Source organism: Humulus lupulus, chromosome 8 (genome assembly GCF_963169125.1).
Source record: "Humulus lupulus chromosome 8, drHumLupu1.1, whole genome shotgun sequence".
Lineage (NCBI taxonomy): Eukaryota > Viridiplantae > Streptophyta > Magnoliopsida > Rosales > Cannabaceae > Humulus > Humulus lupulus.
Genome location: NC_084800.1, coordinates 21,662,420 through 21,677,431, shown reverse-complemented (window position 1 = coordinate 21,677,431; position 15,012 = coordinate 21,662,420). Strand labels below are relative to the sequence as shown.

At 40.2% G+C, this 15,012-nt stretch overlaps 1 non-coding gene and 1 pseudogene across 1 annotated transcript; one reads left to right on the top strand and one right to left on the bottom strand.

The window, feature by feature from the left end:
* Positions 1–15,012, top strand: part of LOC133795129 (uncharacterized) — a 130,292-nt pseudogene that overhangs the window by 23,242 nt on the left and 92,038 nt on the right.
* Positions 3,470–3,576, bottom strand: LOC133798978 (small nucleolar RNA R71). The gene has a single exon (XR_009876189.1). It is a non-coding gene; the product is annotated as a small nucleolar RNA R71 (small nucleolar RNA).

Here is a 15,012-nt window from a genome sequence, read left to right as displayed (position 1 = left end):
CACCCAATTAATCAGGAATGGGTTCACATGCATATTCAATACACCTAACACATGCATATAATCATTTAATAACATAATAAATCAATTATGGCCCTTCCGGCCTCCTAATCAAGGTCATAAACCTTATTAGGAAATTTGGGATATTACAATAATGGTAAGGAGCATCTCACTGTGGTAGATGGAAACAAACTAACCATCTCTCACATTGGTGGTGGTAACTTGAAAACAAACTTCTCTCTCCATTCTCTAGTTTTAAATGAAGTTTTACATGTCCCTAAGGTCCCTAAGGTATCTAAAAATCTTATTAGAATTTCAAAACTAACTTCAGACAATAATGTATTTGTTGAATTTTTCTCTAATTGTTGTTTTGTGAAGGACAAGGCAACCAAGAAGGCAGTGCTCCAAGGGAAACTTAAGGATGGACTCTATCAATTCACTCTACCAAGCAATCAGTCAGCTTCTACTTATAAATCCAAGTCGAGCTCTTCTTTTCAGTCCTATTTTGTGTCTAAGTCTTTTTCTAGTTTTTCTACTGAGTCAAAAACCGATGTAACTCAACCAGTGGTTGAGAGGTCTTCTTTTCAATCAAGGAGAAATGGCATAAAAGGCTAGGCCATCCATCCAATCGAGTCCTAGGGTTAGTTTTGAGTCAAATCAATGTAAGAAACATCAGTAATGAAGAATAGTTTTTCTGTGATTCATGACAACTTGGAAAGTCTCACTCTCTTCCTTTTAAAACTAATCATAATCGTGCCAATTTTCCTCTTGAACTCATACACACTGATGTTTGGAGACCAGCTCCCGTCATGTCAAACAGCAATTTCCGCTTCTGCATTCATTTTGTAGATGATTATATTCGCTATACTTGGATTTACCCTTTGCGAGCCAAGTCTGAAGCATTAAATGCTTTTGTTCAATTCAACTCTCTTGCTGAAAACTAGTTTGACAGAGCTTCAAACAGATTAGGTGGTGAATATCAAGCATTCACCAACCTTGTCACAGAAAAGGGAATAGGTTTTCAGCACTCTTGTCCACACACGTCTCTTCAAAATGGGAGAGCAGAACGAAAGCATAGACACATCATAGAGATGGGTCTCACTCTGTTGGCTTAAGCTGGAATTCCACAAAAATATTGGTGGGATGCTTTCCAAACATCCCTATATCTCATTAATAGGCTCCCTACTCCTGCTCTAAATAATAAATCACCCTTTGAGATATTACATTCCAAACTACCTGACTATAAATTCCTTAAGGTATTTAGCTCAACTTGCTACCCATGTACACATAAGTTTGAGTATTGATAACTCTAGGATTTAGAGTTATTTTTATGATCTTTGAACTTGTTTTTAGGTTGAAAAGAGTAATGAAAGTGTGTTAATTGTAAATTTGTTCATCTTTTGCCTTTATGTTTTAAGTAGTGAGTCCATTTAAGAGTCTGTGAGTTGTTGTTAGTAATTATAAATATTTATGTAAATTTTATGTGTTTTGCTATTCAGGAAAGGAACCTTCAAAGTGCCAAAGGGAATTGTAGGGAACAGAAAGAAAACGGGGACTGAAAGGGGAGCATTGTTGTTTCGATGTTGTAGGCCAACCGCATAGCAATCCTGGGGAGAAGACAGATGACGTGGACAAAAGCCAGCTGCACTTAAGTAATTACATCAGCACCTATGTGGCAATTATTTTAATGGATTAAGTCAGCTGGGCGAGGTGGCGTGTGAAGGACAAAGTAGGAAATGACTTTCCTATTAGGGTAAAAGAAAGTACCCTAAAAAGGGGGGAGGCAGCCGTAATAGGGGGAGGACCCCATTCTTGGAAGGGAGCTGATTCTGAGCACCATTTTGGGAGAAAAAGAAGTACAAAGAAAGAAAAGCAAGAAAACAGAGAGAATACAGAGGAGGAAGAGGACCACGAGCTGACGACTAGGGGGATTGAGCACAACAATTCCTTCTAACTTTTCTTCTCCCTTCTTCATTTTGTATTGTATTTTCTCTCTATATAAGTTGTGAACAAACTTCATGGATACTTTAATTGCTGCTGGTTTTGTACCTCTAATTTCATAAATGAACTAATATTCTAAGGATTTGGGTGGTTATGAACCCTATATAATGAAGTAATGTTTTGATGCATGGATGTAGTAATTGTGCCATTGTTCAATTAAGTGTTGTTAATGTTAACTGATTGTTGTTTACTGTCCATGAGTAACAATTAATTAGCTAGATCTAATTTTGGAAGGAATTAGGCTAGTTGAACCCACTTAATTGATGCAAGAGAAATACCTTGTTTTTAGGTAAATCTTAGTGGTAAAATAGGGATGTTTTGCTGCCTTGTGTAACATGAGATTTGGTGTTTAAATGACTGTGTACAACCTGATTTAATACAGGAATGTGTTGAGTTGAGTTGTAAACGTTTATCAGTGGGTTTTGGAAAAAGCTTACTGGGCATTTGTGAAATTTGTTAACTCTGGGCTCGATTGCTGAACCATTGCTGAATCTTTGCTATAACAACTGGAAAGAAATTATAGGGGGATTAACCACCCAGACTTACTTGTTCACATAGATTTTCTCTCAAACTAATTTCTCCTGTTCTTTCTTATTTGATTTTAATTGAAATTACATATACACACTAAATGTCAGATCCATATCCCAATTATTCATTTAATTTTGTTCTTATATTTTTAAATTGTTCTTAGTTGATTTTACAATAATTTAGTTTAAGATCCCTGTGGAGACGATCTCACTTTACATTATATTACTTATGCGGCTACGCATACTTGTGTATTTTAATTGAATAAATTTTCACAACAAGTTTTTGGCGCCGTTGCCGGGGATTTAAAATTAAATTCTGTTTTATCAACTAATTTGCAATTTATTTCTGTTGTTTTTAAATCTGTTTGTTCTGGCTGTATACTTTCAGGTCTATCTAGTGCATGAACAAACAAGATGACTTTGAACTTGCTCCTATTGACCCCGAGATCGAACGTATTTTCAGAAAAAGGAGAAAGAATCAAAAGGCTAACAGCCGAGGCACTATGGCTGAGCATGTTGATGAAGAGGGGGATGGCCAGCAAGTTACTAATCCCATTGTTTTGGCGGATGACAGAGCCAGAGCAATACGGGAATACGCTGCCCCCATGTTTAATGAGCTAAACCCAGGCATTGTGAGGCCAGAAATACAAGCACCTCAATTCGAGCTCAAGCCAGTGATGTTTCAAATGCTCCAAACCGTGGGGCAGTTCAGCGGGATGCCAACGGAGGATCCTCATTTCCACCTCCGTTCATTCTTGGAGGTGAGCGATTCCTTTAAGCTTCAAGGAGTGAGTGAAGAAGCATTAAGGTTGAAGCTATTTCCATTCTCATTAAGAGACCGAGCTAGATCATGGCTCAACACTTTGCCTTCTAATTCCCTTACAAATTGGAATGATCTAGCTGAGAAATTTCTACGAAAATATTTCCCTCCCACCAGAAATGCAAAATTCAGAAGTGAAATTATGTCTTTCCAGCAGCTTGAAGATGAATCTACCAGTGATGCGTGGGAGAGATTCAAAGAGCTTTTGCGGAAGTGTCCACACCACGGCATCCCGCACTGTATACAGATGGAGACCTTCTATAATGGCCTCAATGCAGCTTCTAGAATGGTATTAGACGCCTCGGCCAACTGAGCTATTTTGTCCAAGTCTTATAATGAAGCTTTCGAAATTCTGGAAAGGATAGCCAGTAACAATTATCAGTGGTCTAATACAAGAGCTCCAACAAGTAGAAAAGTGGCGGGGGTTCTTGAAGTAGATGCATTAACAGCTTTGACAGCCCAAATGGCCTCCATGACTAATATTCTGAAAAATCTGAGTTTGGGGAACAACATTCAGCCAGCTGCTGCTATTCAAAGTGGAGACATTTCCTGTGTATATTGTGGAGATGGGCACATGTTTGAAAATTGCCCTTCTAACCCAGCAACAGTTTGTTATGTGGGAAACCAGAATTTTAACCGAAACAGTGGCCCATACTCAAATTCGTATAACCCAGCTTGGAGACAGCATCCGAATCTATCTTGGGGGGGTCAAGGAGCAAGTTCCAGCAGCGCACCAGCACAAGGGAAGCAAGCTTATCTGCCAGGTTTTTCTCAGCAGCCAAGGGCTCCACAACTGCAACACACTCAAGGCTCTCAATCCAATTCTTTGGAGAGTCTAATGAGGGACTATATGGCAAAGAATGATGCAGTGATACAAAGTCAGGCAGCATCCCTTCGTAATCTTGAAATGCAGCTGGGGCAATTAGCCAATGATCTGAAAAATAGGCCTCAAGGTTCTTTGCCTAGCAACACAGAAAATCCGAGGAGGGATGGGAAGGAACATTGCAAGGCCATTAATTTACGAAGTGGAAAAATTGTGGAAAATTCTGAGGAGAAAACAAAGGGCAGTAGGGAGCCCACTTCAATCCAAACAGAAGGAGAATCTAGTAACAAACCAGAAAGTGAAGCTACTGAAACTGGCCCAGTTGATACAGCATCGGGTCAGCAATCTGTTCCTAATAAAGTCTGTACCAAAGCCGCCCCCACCATTTCCTCAGCAGTTTCGAAAACAACAGCAAGATGGGCAGTTCAGGAAATTTCTGGATGTTTTAAAACAGCTCCACATCAATATTCCCTTAGTGGAAGCATTGGAACAAATGCCAAATTACGTCAAATTTCTAAAAGATATTTTGACGAAAAAAAGGAGGCTGGGAGAGTTCGAAACTGTTGCTCTCACAGAAGGTTTTAGTGCCATGTTGAAGAGTAAAATCCCTCCGAAATTGAAGGATCCTGGTAGTTTTACGATCCCATGTTCTATTGGGGGACGAGATGTAGGAAGGGCATTGTGCGACTTGGGCGCAAGTATTAATCTCATGCCAATGTCTATTTTTAAGAAACTTGGTATTGGTGAAGCACGGCCTACAACGGTGACATTGCAGCTGGCAGATAGATCCATGGCCCATCCGGAAGGGAAAATTGAGGATGTGTTAGTACAGGTGGACAAATTTATATTCCCAACCGATTTCATTATTCTGGATTATGAAGCTGATAGAGAAGTACCAATTATTTTGGGGCGACCGTTTCTTGCTACAGGGCGAACATTAATTGATGTACAGAATGGTGAACTCACTATGAGGGTAAATGATCAACAAGTTACATTTAGTGTATTCAAGGCTATGACATTTCCTGATGAACTCGAAGAATGTTCTAGTGTGGATGTGATTGAGACGCTTGTGGCTGAGAAGTTTAATAAGGAAGTTGACATGGCTGAGTTGGGAGTTCAGATTTTTGAAGATTCTGAAGACTCTAGCAGTGAAGAAGAACCTCAAGTTACTTGGGTAGACTCATGTAAACCAGCCAGAACATTCAGTAAATATTTTGAAGCATTAAATCTGCCTGAAGGACATTTTAAGCCGCAAAAACCGTCCATTCAAGAACCACCTCAATTAGAATTAAAGCCGCTGCCCAGCCACCTAAAATATGCTTATTTGGGGGACAATGACACACTTCCAGTAATTATTTCTTCCTGTTTAGAGGCTGATGCTGAGGGGTCTTTGCTGGAGTTATTAAGACGACATAAGAAGGCTATTGGCTGGACTATGGCCGATATACAAGGAATTAGCCCAGCTTTGTGCATGCATAAAATCTTGTTGGAATCTGGCTGTAGCAACTCTGTGGAGCAGCAAAGGAGGTTAAATCCAGTGATGAAAGATGTAGTCCGAAAAGAAGTGATCAAGTGGCTAAACTATGGTATTATTTATCCAATTTCCGATAGTTCGTGGGTCAGCCCAGTACAGTGCGTTCCTAAAAAAGGAGGGGTTACAGTGGTGACAAACGATAACAATGAATTGATTCCTACTCGCATAGTGACTGGATGGAGGGTATGCATGGATTACAGGAAGCTAAACAAAGCCACAAGGAAGGATCACTTCCCATCGCCGTTCATTGATCAAATGTTGGATCGCCTGGCTGGGAAGGAATTTTTTTGTTTTCTTGATGGTTACTCCGGCTATAATCAGATCTCTATAGCCCCCGAAGACCAAGAAAAAACCACATTCACATGCCCCTATGGGACGTTCGCTTTTAGACGGATGCCATTCGGTTTATGTAACGCACCAGCCACCTTTCAAAGGTGCATGATGGCAATCTTTTTCGGATATGGCAGAGAATATTTTGGAGATTTTTATGGATGATTTTTCAGTCTATGGCGATTCTTTTGTGAGCTGTTTATCTAATTTGGAGAAGGTTTTGGCAAGGTGTGAAGAAACCCATCTAGTCCTCAATTGGGAAAAGTGCCATTTTATGGTGCAGGAAGGTATCGTGTTGTGTCACAAAGTATCTAAAAAGGGGATTGAAGTCGATAAAGCAAAGCTGGAAGTAATTGAGAAGTTACCAGCCCCAACTACAGTAAAAGGGATAAGGAGTTTTCTGGGACACGCAGGTTTCTATAGGCGTTTTATTAAGGACTTCTCCAAGGTGTCTAAGCCTCTGTGTACGTTGCTGGAACAAAACCGCCCCTTTGATTTCACCGATGAGTGTAAGGAAGCATTTTTGAAGTTAAAAACAGCTCTAATAACTGCTCCAGTAATTGTAGCGCCTGATTGGTCTTTACCTTTTGAGCTTATGTGCGACGCGAGCGATTTCGCTATTGGAGCAGTCCTCGGACAGCGGAGAGGAAAGATTTTTCACTCTATCTATTATGCTAGTAAAACATTGATTGATGCCCAGATTAATTACTCCACCACAGAGAAAGAGTTGCTGGCCGTTGTTTTTGCTTTTGAAAAATTCAGATCTTACTTAGTGGGCACAAAGGTTATAGTCTACACCGACCATTCAGCAATAAAATATTTAATAGCCAAGAAGGAGTCCAAACCAAGGCTCATTCGCTGGGTCTTATTGCTGCAAGAATTTGACCTTGAAATACGCGACAGAAAGGGTACTGAAAACCAAGTGGCGGATCACTTGTCGCGGCTGGAAACCAGCATTAACAGCAGCATTACCAGTGAGGTAACACTACAGATTCATGATTCTTTTCCAGATGAGCAGCTGCTGGTTTTAGACCAGGAAAGTGTCCCATGGTACGCCGATGTTGTGAATTATTTAGTAAGTGGAGTACAGCCACCTGACTTCAACAAACAGCAACTGAAAAAGTTTCTTCATGACATCTGATTTTATTACTGGGATGAACCGTACCTTTACAAGCAGTGCCCCAATCAGATAATGAGGTGGTGTGTGCCTGAAACTGAAGTTGCCAGCATTTTAGAACATTGCCATTCAGCCCCATATGGTGGCCATTTCGGTGGACAGCGGACAGCAGCTAAAGTGTTCCAATCCGAATATTATTGGCCATCCATTTTTAAAGACGCCCATGAGTTCGCTAAAAAGTGTGACCGCTGCCAGCGTGTGGGAAACATTTCAGCAAGAAATGAAATGCCTTTGAACTGTATTCTGGAAGTGGAGTTATTTGATGTTTGGGGAATCGACTTTATGGGGCCATTCCCACAGTCATTTGGAAATCTGTATATTTTGGTAGCTGTCGACTATGTGTCAAAATGGGTGGAGGCAGTGGCGAGCCCCACTAATGACTCTAAAGTGGTGATGAAGTTTTTACATAAACATGTGTTCACACGTTTTGGGACTCCAAGAGCTTTGATCAGTGACGAAGGAACCCATTTTGTCAACAACATATTGGCTGCTTTGTTAACCAAATACAGTGTCAAGCACAAGATCGCCACCGCTTACCACCCTCAAACAAACGGGCAAGCGGAAATCTCCAACAGAGAGATAAAGGGGATTTTGGAGAAGGTGGTAAATCCTAGTCGGAAGGACTGGTCACAGCGGTTAGATGACGCTCTTTGGGCGTATAGAACAGCTTTCAAAACCCCATTGGGTATGTCACCATATCGCCTAGTCTTTGGGAAGGCTTGTCATCTTCCCGTGGAATTGGAGCGCAAGGCATTTTGGGCATTGAAGAAGTAGAACATGGATTTTTTAGTTGCTGGGGAAGCAAGAAAGCTGCAGCTGAATGAGCTGGAAGAGATGCGGCTATTTGCCTATGAAAATGCCAAGTTGTACAAAGAAAAGACTAAGCGGTGGCATGACCAGAAAATTCAAGAGCGAGTGTTTGAGAAAGGCCAGAAAGTACTGCTGTTTAACTCACGGTTGAAGCTGTTCCCTGGGAAGCTCAAGTCCCGCTGGTCTGGCCCGTTTACAGTGGTTGAAGTCTACCCTTTCGGAGCTGTTTCAGTTCGAGAAGATCAGTCCGGGAGGGAGTTCAAAGTTAATGGGAAAAGGCTGAAGCACTACTGGGGTGGGGAGGTCGACAGAGAAAAGACCTCCGTCAGTCTGAAGGATGCTTGAAGGAGAAAGACTATGGGTTGCCCTGCATTTCTTGTATCACACTTGGGCAGCCCATGAGTAAAAGGCAGATTGTAAATATACAATAAATGTAACTAAGTTTGGGGTGTAGCATTTTCTTTTAAAAGAATTATATATATTTAGGTAAAAGAAAAAATATATATATATTAATATTAAATAAAAATATGGTGTGCGGGAAGGCTTTAAAGCTGGGGAGTTAGATGAAGCAGGGCAAGAAGGTAGAGAAGTTTTTCTGGAATGGTGGGGGCTTGCCCAGTTGTTACAGCATTCATTTAGCATTCTGGGCAGCAATCACAACAGGTGAAAGAGGGGTCAAGAAAGCAGATAATTCGAAATGGGCCCCTCTGTACGAAAAGCAAACAAAAGGGTAGAAGAAGACAAAAGAGGCCCCCAAATGTTTCCTTACCCTAATAAAAAGGGGGAGGCCATATCTTCATCATCAACCTCACGAAACCCATCTCGGCCGCACCACCCCAGCTCCCCCTCTCCACCTCACGGACCCAACCCACGGCTTCACGCCGCTCACGAACCAGCACCCCGCCGACCCACGACCTCACGGACCCCGTCGGCACCCAAACTCACGGAAACAACCCCGATCCACCCATCGACCCCACATCACGAAATCCACCCCAACTACCACCGACCGCACCCCGTGACGCCCTGCCCTTGCTTCTGCACTCGCCGTAGCCCAACCAAACGAGACCCTTGTCACCGGCCTAGAGGAACTTCTCTCCAGCTCAAGCCACTCGGCACAACCCAGACCGTGCCTGCCTCTACTCAGCCACGGCACTCTCAGCTCAGTCCAACCAGTTGGGGTACTAGTCCTTTATTCAGAATATACACTTGTGGCTGTGTGTTGCTATTGTTGGGGCTTTGGTTTTCTCTATTCGTGTGTCTTTTGGGGAGTCAGCTAGTGGATTCTTGGTTACCAATGTTTACTCTACTACTCTGTGCTGTCTCACTCTTGCTGTCATCCAAACCACACTCATCGACTCACCATGCCGAAAATCAAGAACTGCGCACAAAAGGCTAAAAAGAAGGCTTTCTCCGATGTCCCAAAGTTTGACTCCGAGACAGCTGAGATCAAATACCACACTTCTATATCCCAGCGTGATTTCTACATGGAGCGGGGTCTCATTGCAGCGAATACCAACCTAAGTGCTTTGCCCGGTTGGGTGGCCCTTATGATCCGAGATCGCCACTGGGAAGCATTGTGTACACAACCTGAGCCAGCTGTGTCCGAGTTGGTCAAGGAGCTTTACGCTAATTTCTTAGCCGATAAGTGTCCCACCGAGTTCATTGTCCGAGGAGTAGAAGTCCCCTTCTCGGCCGAGGTGATAAATAACATCTTCTTGTTGGAGTCCGTCAAATGCCAGTTCACTCTACTCCGGGGTCATGTAGATGATGAGTTGCTTCAAGATATCATGCCCGACTTGGCCAAACCCGGATCTGAGTGGGACCTCGACATCCATGGGAATTTGCGTTTCCGCCGAACTGATTTGGAGCATGAGCTGAAGTGTCTCTATAGTTTTGTGCAATCGACCTTATGCCCCACGTCACATGACTCCACTGTCAACCGAGACCGTGCATGGATGATGTTCTGCCTCGCAAAAGGGCTGCCCATTGACGTTGGGACTGTCTTGGCGCAGGAAATCTTTGAATGTGCTTACAGAGAAAAAGGAAAATTGTTTCTGCCGTCCACTATCACTGCCATCTGCCGAGATGCTGGCGTCCTTGTATGGCCTGAAGAGGGGCTCATCTTACCAAAAGGGCTTATTAGCTTTGGCCCGGCCCGCGCCCCTAAAGCATATGCTGCATCCTCCTCCACCTCCAGTGACCCCATCATGGAGAGATTGACCCAGCTTGGACAAATGCAGCAGCAAATGCATAAGCGGCAGGAGCAAATCTGTGGGCGTCTGCAAACTTTGTGGACTTATGAGCAGCAACGGGAAGCATCCATGAAGAATGTGCTGCAAAAGGCTATGCCTAAATCTGGTCCACAATTCCCCGCATTCCCTGAGCAACTTCTGAGTACCTGGCCTGGCGATGTTGGCGACAATGCGGAGTTCCCTGAAGAGGACTCCAAGTAGAGGGGGTTTCCTTTCCCTTTTGTTTGTTTACTTTCTGTTATTTTCTGTTTATGTGATTGTTCTTAGTTTGTTGTTTGTCTAGGTTGTTTAGTTTCTGTGTTAGCTTTTAATTGTTTTCTTGGTGTTGCTGTGTTAGTTGTTTTTGTGCATGAGAAATATTGTGATTTAATCTGGCTTAGTGTCCTGCTCGATGATGAACTTTTCCATTTCAGTCCATTTGGTGTGTTGCCCGGATTTTATATGTTAAATATGCTTGTTTAGGTGCTAGTGATATCCGTATTGCTTTCTTTTAGTCCCTGGTCAATAGTTGTGTACTTATACTCTCCCACCATACTTTGAATTGTTCGAACAACTGCTTTCTTGTGAAATTTTAAGCTTCTAGAATTGTTTAGTGAGCCCCTTGAGGTGAAATCCTAGCTAGTTTTGCCCTTTAGAAATGATTTAGGCCATCTTTGGACGTTTGGGCCTTTCACGCTGTCCCTTTGTATATTAATTTCCCTTTGTCACCCTTAGTTGAGCTAATTTGACTATTCTTTCTTAATACCTATCATTAATGATACCCCCTGCTTAAATTGTTATTTTTAACTTTCATTAACCAAACCTAGCTGCTCAAATTTATCAAGAACAGATTATTTGCAGTAAGTTTGGGGTGAGTGGGGTTAGTTTTTAGCCATGTGGTGAGCTATTCCAAGTTTCATTTGTTAGCCACATTGGGGACAATGATGGGAATTAAGTTTGGGGTGTGTGGGAATAAGCTCACATAAATATTCATATTTCTCTTGCTATATATATATATCTCTTTACTGTTACAATGAGTTTAGTAAAAACAAAAAAAAAAAAAAAAAGACAAAAAAAAAAGAGAGAGAAAGAGGCAGTTTTGAAACTAAGTTTGGGGTGTACAAACCCCATCCAAGAAAATGTTGGAGGCTTCTTTCTATTGTTCTAGTTGAATGTGGAAATAAAAATAGCAAGAGAATTAGAGCTAAATCAAATTATTTAGTGTGGGTTAAAAATACATTTTGGGCGAGAGCTTGAGAAAAAAAATAAATAATAATGAGAGAGGTTCTTGATAATTTGAGGTGGTTAGGTTATAAGCCATTAGAAATATTATCTTTTATCCTACCCTAACCTAAGCCTTACATTACAAGCCGAGTAAAGTCCTTTTGATCTAAGGGGTAAAGCTAGGCTACATTAGTGGAGAGGAGTGCACTAATTCAACCTATGGGAGCAGATAGTTAAACTTGAGGATCAAGAGTAGTTGTTAGAGGAATTCAAGGTGTTGGTGGGAAGCATTTGTGCACACTATTGACTGGGTGACTTTAGGGAGGCATTAGTGATATCTTTAACACTGAAAATGGGAAATGAGATATATAAAGTCAGGGCATAAGCACTGCCAGCACATCATTCCATTCCATTCCGCATTTCTTCACTAAGCCATATTGGATTATTCAGGACTCTCTCATGTACAAGTCTGTGTCTGTGTTGTCATTTGAGTTGTGTGTGTGTTGTGTGTTGTTCTTATTTCTGTTTTCTTCATTACTCGAGGACGAGCAATATGCCAAGTTTGGGGTGTTGAAAACTCTAGGATTTAGAGTTATTTTTATGATCTTTGAACTTGTTTTTAGGCTGAAAAGAGTAATGAAAGTGTGTTAATTGTAAATTTGTTCATCTTTTGCCTTTATGTTTTAAGTAGTGAGTCCATTTAAGAGTCTGTGAGTTGTTGTTAGTAATTATAAATATTTATGTAAATTTTATGTGTTTTGTTATTCAGGAAAGGAACCTTCAAAGCGCCAAAGGGAATTGTAGGGAACAGAAAGAAAACGGGGACTGAAAGGGGAGCATTGCTGTTTCGATGCTGTAGGCCAACCGCATAGCAATCCTGGGGAGAAGACAAATGACGTGGACAAAAGCCAGCCGCACTTAAGTAATTACATCAGCGCCTATGTGGCAATTATTTTAATGGATTAAGTCAGCTGGGCGAGGTGGCGTGTGAAGGACAAAGTAGGAAATGACTTTCCTATTAGGGTAAAAGAAAGTACCCTAAAAAGGGGGGAGGCAGCCGTAATAGGGGGAGGACCCCATTCTTGGAAGGGAGCTGATTCTGAGCACCATTTTGGGAGAAAAAGAAGTACAAAGAAAGAAAAGCAAGAAAACAGAGAGAATACAGAGGAGGAAGAGGACCACGAGCTGACGACTAGGGGGATTGAGCACAACAATTCCTTCTAACTTTTCTTCTCCCTTCTTCATTTTGTATTGTATTTTCTCTCTATCTAAGTTGTGAACAAACTTCATGGATACTTTAATTGATGCTGGTTTTGTACCTCTAATTTCATAAATGAACTAATATTCTAAGGATTTGGGTGGTTATGAACCCTATATAATGAAGTAATGTTTTGATGCATGGATGTAGTAATTGTGCCATTGTTCAATTAAGTGTTGTTAATGTTAACTGATTGTTGTTTACTGGCCATGAGTAACAATTAATTAGCTAGATCTAATTTTGGAAGGAATTAGGCTAGTTGAACCCACTTAATTGATGCAAGAGAAATACCTTGTTTTTAGGTAAATCTTAGTGGTAAAATAGGGATGTTTTGCTGCCTTGTGTAACATGAGATTTGGTGTTTAAATGACTGTGTACAACCTGATTTAATACAGGAATGTGTTGAGTTGAGTTGTAAACGTTTATCAGTGGGTTTTGGAAAAAGCTTACTGGGCATTTGTGAAATCTGTTAACTCTGGGCTCAATTGCTGAACCATTGCTGAATCTTTGCTATAACAACTGGAAAGAAATTATAGGGGGATTAACCACCCAGACTTACTTGTTCACATAGATTTTCTCTCAAACTAATTTCTCCTGTTCTTTCTTATTTTATTTTAATTCAAATTACATATACACACTAAATGTCAGATTCATATCCCAATTATTCATTTAATTTTGTTCTTATATTTTTAAATTGTTCTTAGTTGATTTTACAATAATTTAGTTTAAAATCCCTGTGGAGACGATCTCACTTTACATTATATTACTTGTGCGGCTACGTATACTTGCGTATTTTAATTGAATAAATTTTCACAACAAGTATCACTCCACTAAATGTGTGAATCCTTGGTTACAGTGAACATCACTGTAACGACCTCCTTTCTTAACATACATATATAGTGTAAAAAAAACAAAGTTTAACCTGAATACGACAATACTGAAATTCTGAATTTACAAAAAAAAACTTTATTAAACAATACATAAACTAATGTTCATAACTTCAAATCATATAATACCCACAAATTAAATAAAAAAATTTATCTTACATACAAATCTTAATACTTTTATAAATAATTTTCGTGGCATTACTACACCTTAACATAGAATTAGAGATGAATCCAACCGATAAATTTAAAAGCTTTATGTAAATTACAACGTTCATGAAATACTTTTAAAGCTTTATGTAAATTATAAAGTTCACAAAATACTTTTTATGAAATATAAATATAAAATCAAGTTTCTCGTTTATTTATAAAATAGCATAGCAGAACTCCACTCCCTTCAGGTCAGTCCCATATGTACAGTCATGTTAGCTCCGCGTATACTCATCAACGATTTATATTTGGGGCATCTTACCTACAATATAGAGCATTATCTGATGAGCTAAGGCTCAGTAAGCATAATAACTACCTCATATGCATTAAAATAAACGTGCAACATGTTATGTATTTTCTTTTTTCACTTTCCTTTCTTTTGGGCCCTAGAGGATGCTGCTGCCGGCATTACATAGGGAATCACATTCCCACCTGAACATAAACATGATAATAAGGAATTTATCCCTCATAAACATTCATTATATAGGGAAGTACATCTCCCTCCTTACATTTTTGGGACGTAGGTCTCCCAAGTAGCACCTCTACTTTAACGCTTTCAATAACTTGTTTGTGAACATTATGCGTGCTTATGCATAAGAAATATGACATTCTTAAAAATAACTTATGCATAACAACATGGTAGAATAACATATAAAGCATATAAATGCACATAAGACACATAAAATACTTGTATTGTAGATGAGGATTCTACTTACCTTGCGTCTTGATAAAACAACCGAAATTGTTAGCTTCCTCATAAAAACACAAACTATTAACTTACATAAAATCTACATGATGTAATTTTAGTTTATAATTGTTATTATTCCATTTTTCTTATTTTATTGTTTATTTTATGTCCAGGTGTATGGTCATACTATAATTGTCCATGGCAAGATTCCGATCTAAAAGTCGTGGTCATGGTCATACGGAAATGTCCAGGTCATAGTATCAGTGTAACACCCCAAACTCCAGGGACCATTACGGTGTGCCTTGTAAACAGTGCTAAACTCGCTAACCGAGTCATTTGGCCAAAATCGTGAGCTAAGTATGATTAGCAGTTTAGGGATTAAAAACTTTGGTTAAGATGTAACGTTTCACTAGAACGTTTAATATATATACTTTGGGATCCCGAAAATATAATTTCAGAGTCTATTACAGAAAAATATTTACAACAGGCCGTTCTAAG